Below are 11,833 nucleotides of genomic sequence, written 5' to 3'. Positions count from 1 at the left end.
TGCTTATGGTGTCTCTCGTTGCATTTCACGTGGGGTGGCTCTCCTTGCGCGTGGGGCTCCCCTATGTGGGGGCGCCCCTGTGTGGCACGGTACTCCTTGTGCATGGCAGCACTGCATGTGGGCCAGCTTACCACACGGGTCAGGAGGCCCTGGGGAACGAACCCTGGACCCTCCATATGGTAGACGGATGCTCTATCAGTTGAGCCACATCCGCTTCCCATGCCTGGCCTTTAAAAACTTAAATAGAGCAGGAAACATCAGGACACCTTGCATGTAGCAAGTATAAGGATACTTAAAAAAATTTTTTTAAAGGATGCTTTTTGAAACTCTTGTTTCAGTAACATATGTACTGAGTTGTAACATAAAACGTGGGTTTTTTTTTGTGGAGGAGGGTCATGGTCAAAAAAGTGAGAAATTCAGGATAACAATGGGATGTGATGATTACACTAGGAGAACTAAGATGTAAAGTGCAAACCAACTGGAAATCCTGACAGCTGCCCCCCTCTGAGGGTGACCCAAATCCTTCTAAAGGGAGATTTCTTTTTCAAGTACTAAGTTCTGAACCCAGAACCTCCTTTGTGGGAAGCCGGCACTCAACCACTGAGCCACATCATCTCCCCTGAGTTGGTATTTTTGTTTGTTCTGCTTGTTATTGTTTTTTCAGGAGGCACTAGGAACCTTTTGTGTGAAAGGGGGGAGCTCAACTCCTTGACACCCATCTGCTCCTTAAATGTAGGTCTTGGGTCTCCCTTTCCTGGTACTGAGGCCCTCCTGTTCTTTCCAATTCCTGTCTTGATAAGAAAATAGGCCTTATTTTTGTTTTATTTTCCTTTGCCCACTCCCTTCTTTGGTGGAGCCCACTTTGCTCTGAGGCTGCTTCTGGTTGGCGAGAACTCCACCCACCCCACCCCACCCTGGTGCCAGCCTGGGAGACGAGGATGGAAGGCAGGAGGGAATCACAGGACGTGAACGCCCTCCACGTGCCAGGCCCCTGCGCGTTGGCCAGCTTTACCTGGCTCATTCTCCCAAACAGCCCTTCCCCCTCCACCCAAATACGGAAGGAAACCACCCACTTCTGTGCAGATACGGGGAAATACCTGAAGTTAGGGAGCCCTCTCCTCCTTTCTCTCTCCAGGCTCCTCAAGCACGGCGCAATCACAGGGCCACCTGGGGACCGCGGGGTCAGCATGCGTCCTTGTGTGCTGGTGCGAGGCCGCACGGCCTCTGTACCACGCGGGCTTTAAGACTCAGCGGGGGAAGAGGATTTGGCGCAACAGATAGGGCGTCCACCTACCACATGGGAGGTCCAGGGTTCAAACCCCGGGCCTCCTGACCCGTGTGGAGCTGGCCCACATGCAGTGCTGATGCGCACAAGGAGTGCCGTGCCACGCAGGGGTGTCCCCCACGTAGGGGAGCCCCACGCGCAAGGAGTGCGCCCTGTAAGGAGAGCCGCCCAGCGCGAAAGAAAGTGCAGCCTGCCCAGGAATGGCGCCGCACACACGGAGAGCCGACCCAGCAAGATGACACAGCAAAAAAGAGACTCAGTTTCCCAGTGCCACCTGATAGTATAAGCGGACACAGAAGAACACACAGAGAATGGACACGGAGAGCAGATAATGGGAGGGGGGGAGGGAAGAGGAGAGAAATAAATAAAAAATAAATTTTTAAAAAAACCCTGGGATCCTGATTTCCTAAATGTATCTCCCATGCTCCTGGAACTGCCCTGAGCACATTTCCCCATTGCTGTCCATGAGACTGACCATCTTCGCCTTTAGACTCAGAGAAGCAAGCCCGTCTGTCCTCGTACCTAATGTGCAAAGGTGCAAAGTGCACAGTAAGCAGTAAATGAAAATTGAGTTAATACATGCATCTCACAATTTAGTTTGGGAAAACAACGCTCTTTGTGTTTCCAAAGGCATTTGATAAAGCCTAACGCAGGAAGGAAGAGGAGTGAGGACAGTTCCAGATCCACCTTCCGTGGTCCCAGACATGCCTGGAGCGTGCTGCACAATCCACACAACGGGTTGTGTCTCATTTCTCAGCAGTTAAAGGAATTTGTGGCAACACCACCAATGAAAGATAACCTAATTGTCTGCCCCACCACGGAAGGCTCCCTGGAGAAGAGAGCATTTTCTTAGGAAAGCACACACACACACACACACACATAAAACATTGGGCTCCTTCCAAACTTAAGAGCTGTTAAATTTCTTCCTCAGAGAGTTCATTATATCACAAAATTTGTCTTTTCTTCCCTTCTCTTACTGAAGCCTCGAGTTATAGCAGTGAGAATGTGTCCATACCTGAGCCCCTCACTCTTGCTCAGGTACAGCCCTTGGTGTAGCGTTGTCCCTTTCTCTTTTCTTTTTTCCCCTTGTGGATAGAACGGGCTGGAGGACAGAATGGTTGAGATCATGGGCCCTGAAGCCAAACCGCCCAAGTGCAGCTCACAGCTCCCCGCAGTACTGATTGTGTGACTGGTATCTTCGGTGAGCTACTTGACCGCTCTGTGGGTTGCAGGAGCCTTATTGGTCAGTGGGCGCCGACTGTTACATTTTCAGTAACTCTGCAAACCCTTTGAGGTCCCGTCTGTGATTTGAAGTTGGCCTTGGTGGACATATGCACACTGCAGATACGGGCGAATGCGGCAAAGCTGGTTATTACTGTTTCCCAGCACGCCACTGCTCAGTTTTTGCGTTGTAAAAGGGAATCAATAATAGTACCTACCTGAGGGACAATTCTGTAGGACTTAAGTATCTGCCTGTGCATGGGAACTGCTCGGTCGCTGTGAGTGGCTCTTGATAGTTCCTCCATTTCACACAGTCCAGTACCTTTTTGCTTCCTGTGCCCCTTTCTACCATAACTGCAAACATAGGGCCAGCCAGATCCAGTGGATACAAGAGTGATAAAAAAATTTTAAATCACTTAGCTTGGTTAGGGCCTTAAAGTAATCAGTTCATCGTTGACAGGAAAAGTGTGGTCTAATATTGCTTATGAGGTATACTCTGGGGACATATAGAAAATTGCAGTTCTTCTAAATCTAGCCTTATGAACACACAGACAACACATAAAAATTCTGCTAGATCCTGCATAGATTACTTTTGTTATATGTATTCCACTTGACTAGGCATTAGAATTTCTTCTTTGGTATTTCTATTTTTTCTTCTTCCAATTAAGGCTAAAAATGTACTGAGAGTTTATAATAGCATTTGGTGGTTCAGTAAACAAACATGTTTTTAAAAAATGTAAGTAGCTGCGTTGAAGTACCACATGTGCTGAAAATTCACATTAATTATATGCAAGTTAATACTTTGGTGATCAAATAAATTCTTGGTAATACATTACTGCTATGAGAGTGCTAAAAATATAGTATATATTACAAATATCTGACTCACTCTGTTCATTACTGCATTAATCACTTCTGTATATTCCCAAATATAAATATTGTGCTGATAAAGCTTAAACACAATGTTACTTTACATGTGTCCTTAATTTACTCTCGATGGGCTTAGAGGAGGCCTTATTTTCTATTAGTCTTAATGATTAATGAAATATGTATATCTTAATCTAACTATCAGCATTTAAACTGTAGTAAGTAAAAGTATTATTAGTGTATAGTCTATTACCACAACATCATTACATATTTTCTGCAGCCAGGATGGCTTTATATTGGAGAACACTTCCACCAAGATGCTCAGAAGTTCATCTCTTCAAACGACTGCCCTCTTCAGAAAAAAAGTGACAACCTGCTTGTATGACATTTACAAAATACCAGACGTCAACACTGAAGAAGATAACCGAGTTCGAAGTATCATGGATACCTGTTTCCTGGATAGAGGAGGTTGAACAATACCCACTGAAGCACCTCTCACTCAAGGATGCTCCAATGTCACTGGACAAATACCTTTGGTTCTGGTGGAATTCTCTCCTTTGCAGTGTGTTTTAGTGTCCTAAACTCCTGAAAACAGATACCATGAAATGGTTGGCTTATCAATGAGGATTTATTGACTTACAGTTTTGAGGCTGAGAAAATGTCCAAATCAAGGCATCATCCAGGCAGTGCTGTCTTCTCGAAGACCAGCTACCAGTGATCTTTGGCTCCTGTGACACATGGCAAGGCAAATGGCGGCATCTGGTTTTTCCCTTCTCTTCTGGGATTTGTTGCTTTCAGCTACCTGTAGTCTCTCTCTCTCTGTATTCATTCCATTTATAAGGAACGCCAGTAAGAGGATTAAGCCCCATCCTGATTGAGGTGGGTCACACCTCAATTGAGGTTGTAGCCTTGTCAAAAGGTCCTACTTACAATGGGTCCAAACCTGCAGAAATGGATTAAATTTAAGAACACCCCTTTCTGGGGTACATACACTTCAAACCACCACGTAGTTGTTAGAGAAAAACAGCGTCACTGGGACACGGAGACTGATGTGATTGCTGGCAGAAAGTTTATTGGGAAGCTCTCTCAATGGAGGGGATATGAAGAATAGACTTCAGCCCACCTCTTGCAGAAGCTGTCATGAATTTCTACGGTACATCTATAGGTGGGAAAATGTTTACTCAGTGGGAGGGGTTGGGGCTTGGGTAAGACCCGAGGGCCAATAGGGATGGCTAGGGGGTGGCGGGCTAGGGGGAGTGAGTTCTAGGGATCCGGGAGGGGTTGGTGGTGCCATGTGGCTCCTTTGTCTATTCTTGTGAGGAAATGAGCTCTATCTGGACACGTAGGCTCTGGATGGGGGGCTGTTCCATGTCACGGAATGCAAGTCACTGTCAACCATTGTAAACCTTGTGATCAGTTAATCATTATAAACCTTGTCAGGGAGAAACCTCTAACATTCCTCTATGGTTATACATGTAATTGGGGTGTAAGGTGAAGGGCTGGACAGAAGGGTGAGGGGGTTTGGGGTGTTGACTCCATCGAGCTACTTCCTACTGTCAAGGGGCGGCGAGGGGTTTCCTTCCGGCTTGTCCCGTGGGTTCTGATTTCTGGTTCTGGAGAGGCTTGCTTGGCCTTCACACAGCAGAAAGAGGCCGTTTACGTACTCTTGAGTTGGTGATTGTATGATTTGGCATATGACTTAGACAAGGAGCTGAAAGAGACAAGGACTAAAGAGAAGTAGCAGTACTATTAGTAGTGGGGCTATGAGGGGTAAAAGGATTGATTTCAAGGGTGAGGAGAAATAAGAAAGAAATGAGGGATAGCCGTGATTGATTTTCATAGCTGTTATTTCAGGCCTTCTGGATGATTTTTGTTTTCTTTTAAGGTTTTGAGATTTTTCTCTATTCTGTTCTGTTAATACAGAAGCAACAGGTTTCATTTATGATTGCACAGGTGCTTCTTGTGACAGCGGTGAGGACTTTAAGGCAAGTAGGTTAGCCAAGAGTGACAGGATTTAACAGCTTGGAGAAACAGGCAATAACTTGGTTAAGGGCAAGTAGGGATTACAAGGGACTGATGAAAAAATGTGAAATTCTCTAATGAGCATATAACTGATTTGGTGATTAAAGGAGAAGAGGGGATGCCGTCAACTCCCACAGTAGAGATTGAGGAAATGGATAAAGGTTCTGAATATTCTAGGAGAACTGAACATGTGGCTCTTGCATTAATTAAAAAGGAGATTGGCTTACCTCCAACCTTGATGCTAACCTCAGTTCAGACTTACTGATGGAGCCGTGGGGCTGTCTTGAACCAGGGACCCGTCAGTCATTTGTTCTTAATCCAAGGAGGTCTGGAAAGGAGCATCCTGGCTCCAGGTCGGTAGGGTGTGTGGAGGAATTTTTCTGGAAACAGCATTTTCAGGACAGCCCAACTTCTAACGATGACATCCCCGGCCAGGCCCCAGTGGAGGCCTGGGATTGGGGCAGGCGCGTGCCCAGTGCTCTTCTTTCCCACGCTTAAAACAGGGTCCCAGAGGTGGCCGAAGACAAGGTTTCTGAGAGTTGGACTCGAGCGCCGCAGCTAGGAAGGAGGCTTTAGCCTGATCTTGTTTGTGTTGTTCTAATTTGGCTTCCTCTTCTCTGTTGTTAATGACCTTAAAAGCCGCTTTAATCAGGTCTTTCTGAGGGGTTTGAAGGTCATCTTTTAATCTCTGTAACTTTTTCTAATGTCTGATAGAGTGGGTGCGTGGGCATAGCTGACCAGAGTCTGACTCAGGATTTAAATTGGTGTATTTAAGGAGGGACTCGGTTAATCTATTCATAAAAGTGTCTGGCTTTCATGCTAATGTGCTGGAGGTGCAGTTAATGTTGGGGTTTAAGATATATTTAGGGGATTTGAATCTCTGGACTGACAATGTGATAGCCAGATCCTGAGCCTCAACAGACTCCAGCACCTACAATCTGATTTATTGGACTTACCACACTCAGCTAAGATGGAGGTGAAGAAGGACAACCACCACACCATGGAGCCTAGAGTGATTACAACTGAAAATGGGAGGATTGCATCCAGCATCCAGGTGGAATCTGAGCCTCCTCTTGACATAAAGGTGCAATGGACACAACCAATCCAGTGTCCACATAGAAGAGGTGGCATTGGATTGGGAAAAGTGGACATAATGGACAAAGGGTATGGGGAAAGGCAGGAAGAGATGAGAGGTGGAGGCGTCTTCGGGACATGGAGCTGCCCTGGATGGTGCTTCAGAGGTAATCACCGGACATTGTAAATCCTCACAGGGCCTACATGATGGAATAGAGGAGAGTATGGGCCATGATGTGAACCAATGTATATGAGGTGCAGAGGTGCCCAAAGATGTACTTACCAAATCCAATGGATGTGTCATGATGATGGGAACGAGTGTTGTTGGGGGGGGGGGAGAGGGGGGGTGGGGGGGGTGGGGTTGAATGGGACCTCACATATATATTTTTTAATGTAATATTATTACAAAGTCAATAAAAAATAAAAAAATTAAAAAAAATAAAATAAAAAAATAAAAGTGTCTGGGTTTTCATCAAGCCTTTGTGAAATCTATTTAATTTTATCATAATTAACTGCCTTCGCTTTTTTTTATGCCTTCTGTTATACAGGTTAAAACGTGGGCCATGTGGGAAGGTTGGCAGGTTTTGGCTGATGGTTTCAAGGTGGAGAGTGCTTGGAGCTGCCGTGGGTTCGCTGGTGTTCGTTGGGGTTTTGAGGGCGCATGGAATCTGTGACAGCAGTAGCGGCCGTTCAAATGCCGTTTTTCTTCAGGTGTAGTCGAGGAGGTAAGGCTAATGTGTGGGTTCTGATATGTGTGATTCTAAGAGTGGATGAGGTGTTGGCATTTTTTGATGTATGTGGCAAGATTTGCAGAGAACGAGCCTAGCCAGTTTTTTTTTCAATCCCTTCCCCGCTTGCAGCTTTTTGCTCGCTGTCTGCTCTCTGTCTCCATTCACTGTGTGTTCTTCTGTGTCTGTATTTTTTTAAATTTTATTTCCCTCCTCCCCTTGTGGCTTGCTTGCTGTCTGCTCTCTGTGTCCATTCACTGCATGTTCTTCTGCGTTTTTGCTTGTCTCCCTTTCTGTTGCGTCACCTTGCTGAGTTGGCTTTCCGTGGTGCTCGCGGGCCGGTGGGACTCCGTGTGCCTGGGCTGGTGGCTCTCCGCAGCATGCAGGCCAGCCTGCCTTCACAAGGAGGCCCCGGGACGCGAACCCAGCGTGGTAGACGGGAGCTCAACTGATTGAGCCACGGCTGCTTCCCCTAACCGGTTCTTTATCTGACTTAAATCTGAGAGTGAGAAGGGAGTGTGTATTTTAACTCTTCTTTCAGCTTCAGCTATTTTTTGAGAGGTAGGAGGAGTGTTGATGCTTGTGTGGAACTAAGAGGTGGAGCGGGGTTAACTTTTGTGTTTACAGAGGTGGAGGTGGACGGCGAGGAGCAGGGAGGATGACGCAGTCCTCGCAAACGAGTATGGGGGGAGAAAGGAGGGGCAGAGAACGATGCGGCAGAGGGCTGAGGGGCAGAAGGTGGCGGCAAGGATGAGGATGGAGACGAAGCTGGAGGCACCTAGGGAGGGGGTGCAGGAGGAGCTTGGCTTGCCGGATCAAAGTTGAGATTTTCAGGAGATTTGGGAGGTGGGTGAGAGAAAATGAAAGTTGTTGAGGTGGTTTCTGGTATAAAAGAAGAATTTGGTAGGAAGAACAGGATTGGCAGAAGGAGGGGCGATTTGCCCACTGGGATTGCAGGCAGAAGTGAAGGAAAAGGAAAGCCTGAACGTAAGGAACCACAGACTACCGGCTGCTGCGCTGGATGTAGTTTTTTAAGTTTTGTAGAATTTGGAAATTGAAAGTGCTGTGTTCCAGCCATTCACTTTCATTGTTCGGCCACAAAGAAGTTAAATAGAAAATGAGTTTTTTAGGTCTGATGTCTCCTTCTGGGTACAGAGTTTTAAGGTTATGAAGGACACAGCCTAGAGGTGTGGTTTTTGGGGAGGCCGAAATTGAACTCCCCATTTTAGGTGGATTGGGCAAGTCTAAGGATCTCTATAAAGAAAAGAACAAGAAATTCCGAGTGAGACAGGTGTCCCGAATCAGTTGGAAATCTCCAAGGAAACCAGAAACCAGGTTTGGAGGCAGACATCTCCAAGGCCAAGGGGTTTCTTCCCAGGAGGACACCGGCCTCCGGCCCGCCGTGGCCCTCGGGGACAGTGAGGATCACTGACCTAGGGGCTAGGTTGTTGTGGACAAGGGAAAAAGGAGAGAGCGAGCGAGCAGGATCCTCTGGTAGAGAAATCCTTGACTCACCCAGCTCTGATTCAGTGTCCGGTGTTGGATGGGTTCTCAACAGCAGCAGGGGGAGATTCCTCATCAATCAGTGAGTCTCAACATGACCCCAGCCCCGGGTTTCGGCACCAAATGTTAGAGGAAAAAACGGCCCTCACTGGGACACGGAGACTGACATGATTGCAGGCAGGAAGTTTACTGGGAAGCTCTCTCAACGGAGGGGGCATGAAGACTAGACTTCAGCCCCTCCGCCAGCACAGTGGGGTCTGAAGAAAGACGTCAGCCCGCCTCTCACAGAGGCTGTCATGGAGTTCTACAGTACATCTGTAGGTGGGAAAATGCTTAGTCAGTGGGAGGGGATTGGGGCTTGGGTGAGACCCAAGGGCCAGTAGGGGGGATGGCTAGGGGGTGGTGGGCTAGGAGCAGTGAACGCTACGGATGCGGAAGAGGTTGGTGGTGCCGTGTGGCTCCTTTGTCTATTCTTGTGAGGACATGAGGTGTATCTGGACACATAGGCTCTGGATGGGGGGACTGTTCTATGTCACGGGAATGCAAGTCACCATCCACCATTGTAAACCTTGTGATCAGTTAATCATTATAAACTTTGTAAGGGAGAAACCTCTAACAATAGTGGTAAACCTTTTTCTGTCAGTGGAGTTGAGTCCAGCCGCAGCAACCAGATAGCAGGAAAATCAACACAAATAGGTACCTCCCTTGCAGGCAAAAAGGGATGCCTGCAGTGGATGCAGGGAATGCCCCTTGGAGACGAGCTTTCCCACCCTTCCCTGCTCTGGAGCTGGGCTTCCTGAGTTCATATGGGTTCCAGCTGGTGCCTAAATAGCCAGAGCCCCTGCCCTCCCACCACTCCTGATGAAGCTGCCCTGCCACGTGGTGCCAGGTCACCTTGGCAGAATGTCTGTGATAGTCCCCTGGCCACAGCCCACCGCCTGTTCTGCTCACAGGGTTTCTGCCCTGGAATTTCCAGGTCTGAGTTCTCCTGTCCCCTGTGAGTCCTGGTTTGCAGGATGGGGCTTCTGCTTCGGTCTCCACCCCAAGTTCTTATCCACCAAATTCTAGTCCTCCATTCCATGAACCAGGATCTTGCTCCTGCCAGGCCCGTCGTGGGGGCTGGGGCTTTGTCCCGGCTACCTGAAGGTTGCATGTGCCTGCCCCCCCACCATGTCCCGTGTCCCCAGTGATAACTGCCAACCTGCCGTGACTCTTCAGCCTCACCTGTCAAGATGCCCCTCCATGCCTCTGTCCACCTGTTCAGTTGTTTCCTATTTCAATCTGAACCTTGGGGTATAGTAAGGAATTTGGTCTCACTTGAAGAGAGATCTGGCATTTTTCCTGGCTCCAATAAAAATTCTGGACACTGAGGCTGGGATGAGCTTCCCTGATACACATGGATGTGATGCGTTCTGACTCCATGGGGCAAAGACGTGGGACCTGTGTTTGGGGACCCTCCAAAACCTCACTCTATGTATCTTCTCTTTTGGCCCCCTTTTTTTTTTTAAAAAAAAAGATTTATTTATTTATTTATTTATTTATTTATTTATTTATTTATTTTCCCCCTTCCCCTCCTCCTGTCCTGCTGTTTTTGTTGTCTGTGTTGTCTTTTCTTCTCATTTTCTCTCCTCTAGGATTCACTGGGATTCAATCCTGGAGACCTCTGATGGGGAGAGAGGTTCCCTGTCAATTGCGCCATCTCAGTTCCTGGTTTCTGCTGTGCTTCACCTTGACCCTCCCCTTGTCTCTCCTTTGATGCGGCATCATCTTGCTGCGTGACTCACTTGCGCGGTGGCACTGGCTCACCACCCGCACGGGCACTCGTGCAGGACTGGCTCGCCACGCGGGCACGCTTTCTCTTCCTCTTTTTCACCAGGAGGCCCCAGGGATTGAACCCAGGTCCTCCCATATGGTAGGCGAATGCTCTATCACTTGAGCCACATCCGCTTCCCTGGATCCTTCTTACCTGTATCCTTTTAGTGATGATAAAACCAGAATCATAAGTATAGCCCTTTCCCGAGGTCTGTGCGTCATTCCAGTGAATAATCAAACCTCATTCTAGTGAGTTATCAAATCCGAGGGGTTAGTGGGAACCCTGGAATTTGTAGCCAGTTGGTCAGAAGTGAGGGTGGCTCCAGGAACCCCCAAACCTGGGGCAGGTGTCTGAAGTTGAGGGGTGTCTTGTGGAGGGGAGGCAGGTGAGCGGAGGGAAGGAGGACAGGCGTCCTGTCACAGCTGGGCCCGGCAGGCAATGCGGCGCGAGGCCCCCTGGAACCCCCCCACCCCCACTGAGAGAAGGCTGCCACTGGGAACTGAGCCGGACAACCCCCCAAGATCCTGGCCAGGGGTCCCACTTGCAAGTCTCAGGCTCCGAAGGAAGCCCCAGATAACTCCGAACAGAAGGGCCTCCCATTGACGCCCCGAGCCCTCACCGGTGGGGACGGAGAGGCAACCAGTGGGAACCGGCTAGCGCCCCTCCCCAGCATTAGCAAGGAGGAGGGGGCAGAGCGGCTTTAGCGGAGGCACCCCCAGACCCCGGGAGCGCCTTTGCCTGGAGGACGCCCGCCTCCTCATCTTGGGCGTGTACTGATACTTTTCTCAGTAACTTTTTACTGGCCTCATGAAAGGGGCGCTGCTCTGAATTCCTTCTTGCATTGTAGCCACGAACCTGGAGGCCCAGTGCGTTCCAACAGCGGGGAGGGGGACCCTGAGCCCGCAAAGTCTGCTCTGCCTTTGTCATGTCGGAACTGCCCATGCCTGGGGGCATCACAGCTGCACACAAAGCCACCAAGAGCTGTGCTCTGGCGCCAGACCGCCTCGGCTCAAGATTTGCTTGTTACCAGTACAGCAACGGGGGCACGTTCCTTGTCTACTAAATAGCTACTGGCTCAACCATGGTGTGTCTGTGAAGTGGAGCCTCTCCTTTCTACTTGTGTTTTTCTTGTTCCTCTGTAATTTTAACTCAAGGGAGCTTGCCCAGGTAGAGACCAGTCAAGGTGAAAATAAAACAATTATTTGATCAGGAAGTGGGTGTTACAAAAGTGGCATCAGCTGCAAGGGACTGATGCCCTGGTGACTAGTTTATACTTACAATTGAGTTGAAGGAAGTTTAATTTAACTTGAAAATAAAGAAACA

This window comes from Dasypus novemcinctus, chromosome 13 (genome assembly GCF_030445035.2).
Source record: "Dasypus novemcinctus isolate mDasNov1 chromosome 13, mDasNov1.1.hap2, whole genome shotgun sequence".
Lineage (NCBI taxonomy): Eukaryota > Metazoa > Chordata > Mammalia > Cingulata > Dasypodidae > Dasypus > Dasypus novemcinctus.
This window is presented reverse-complemented; position numbering follows the sequence as displayed.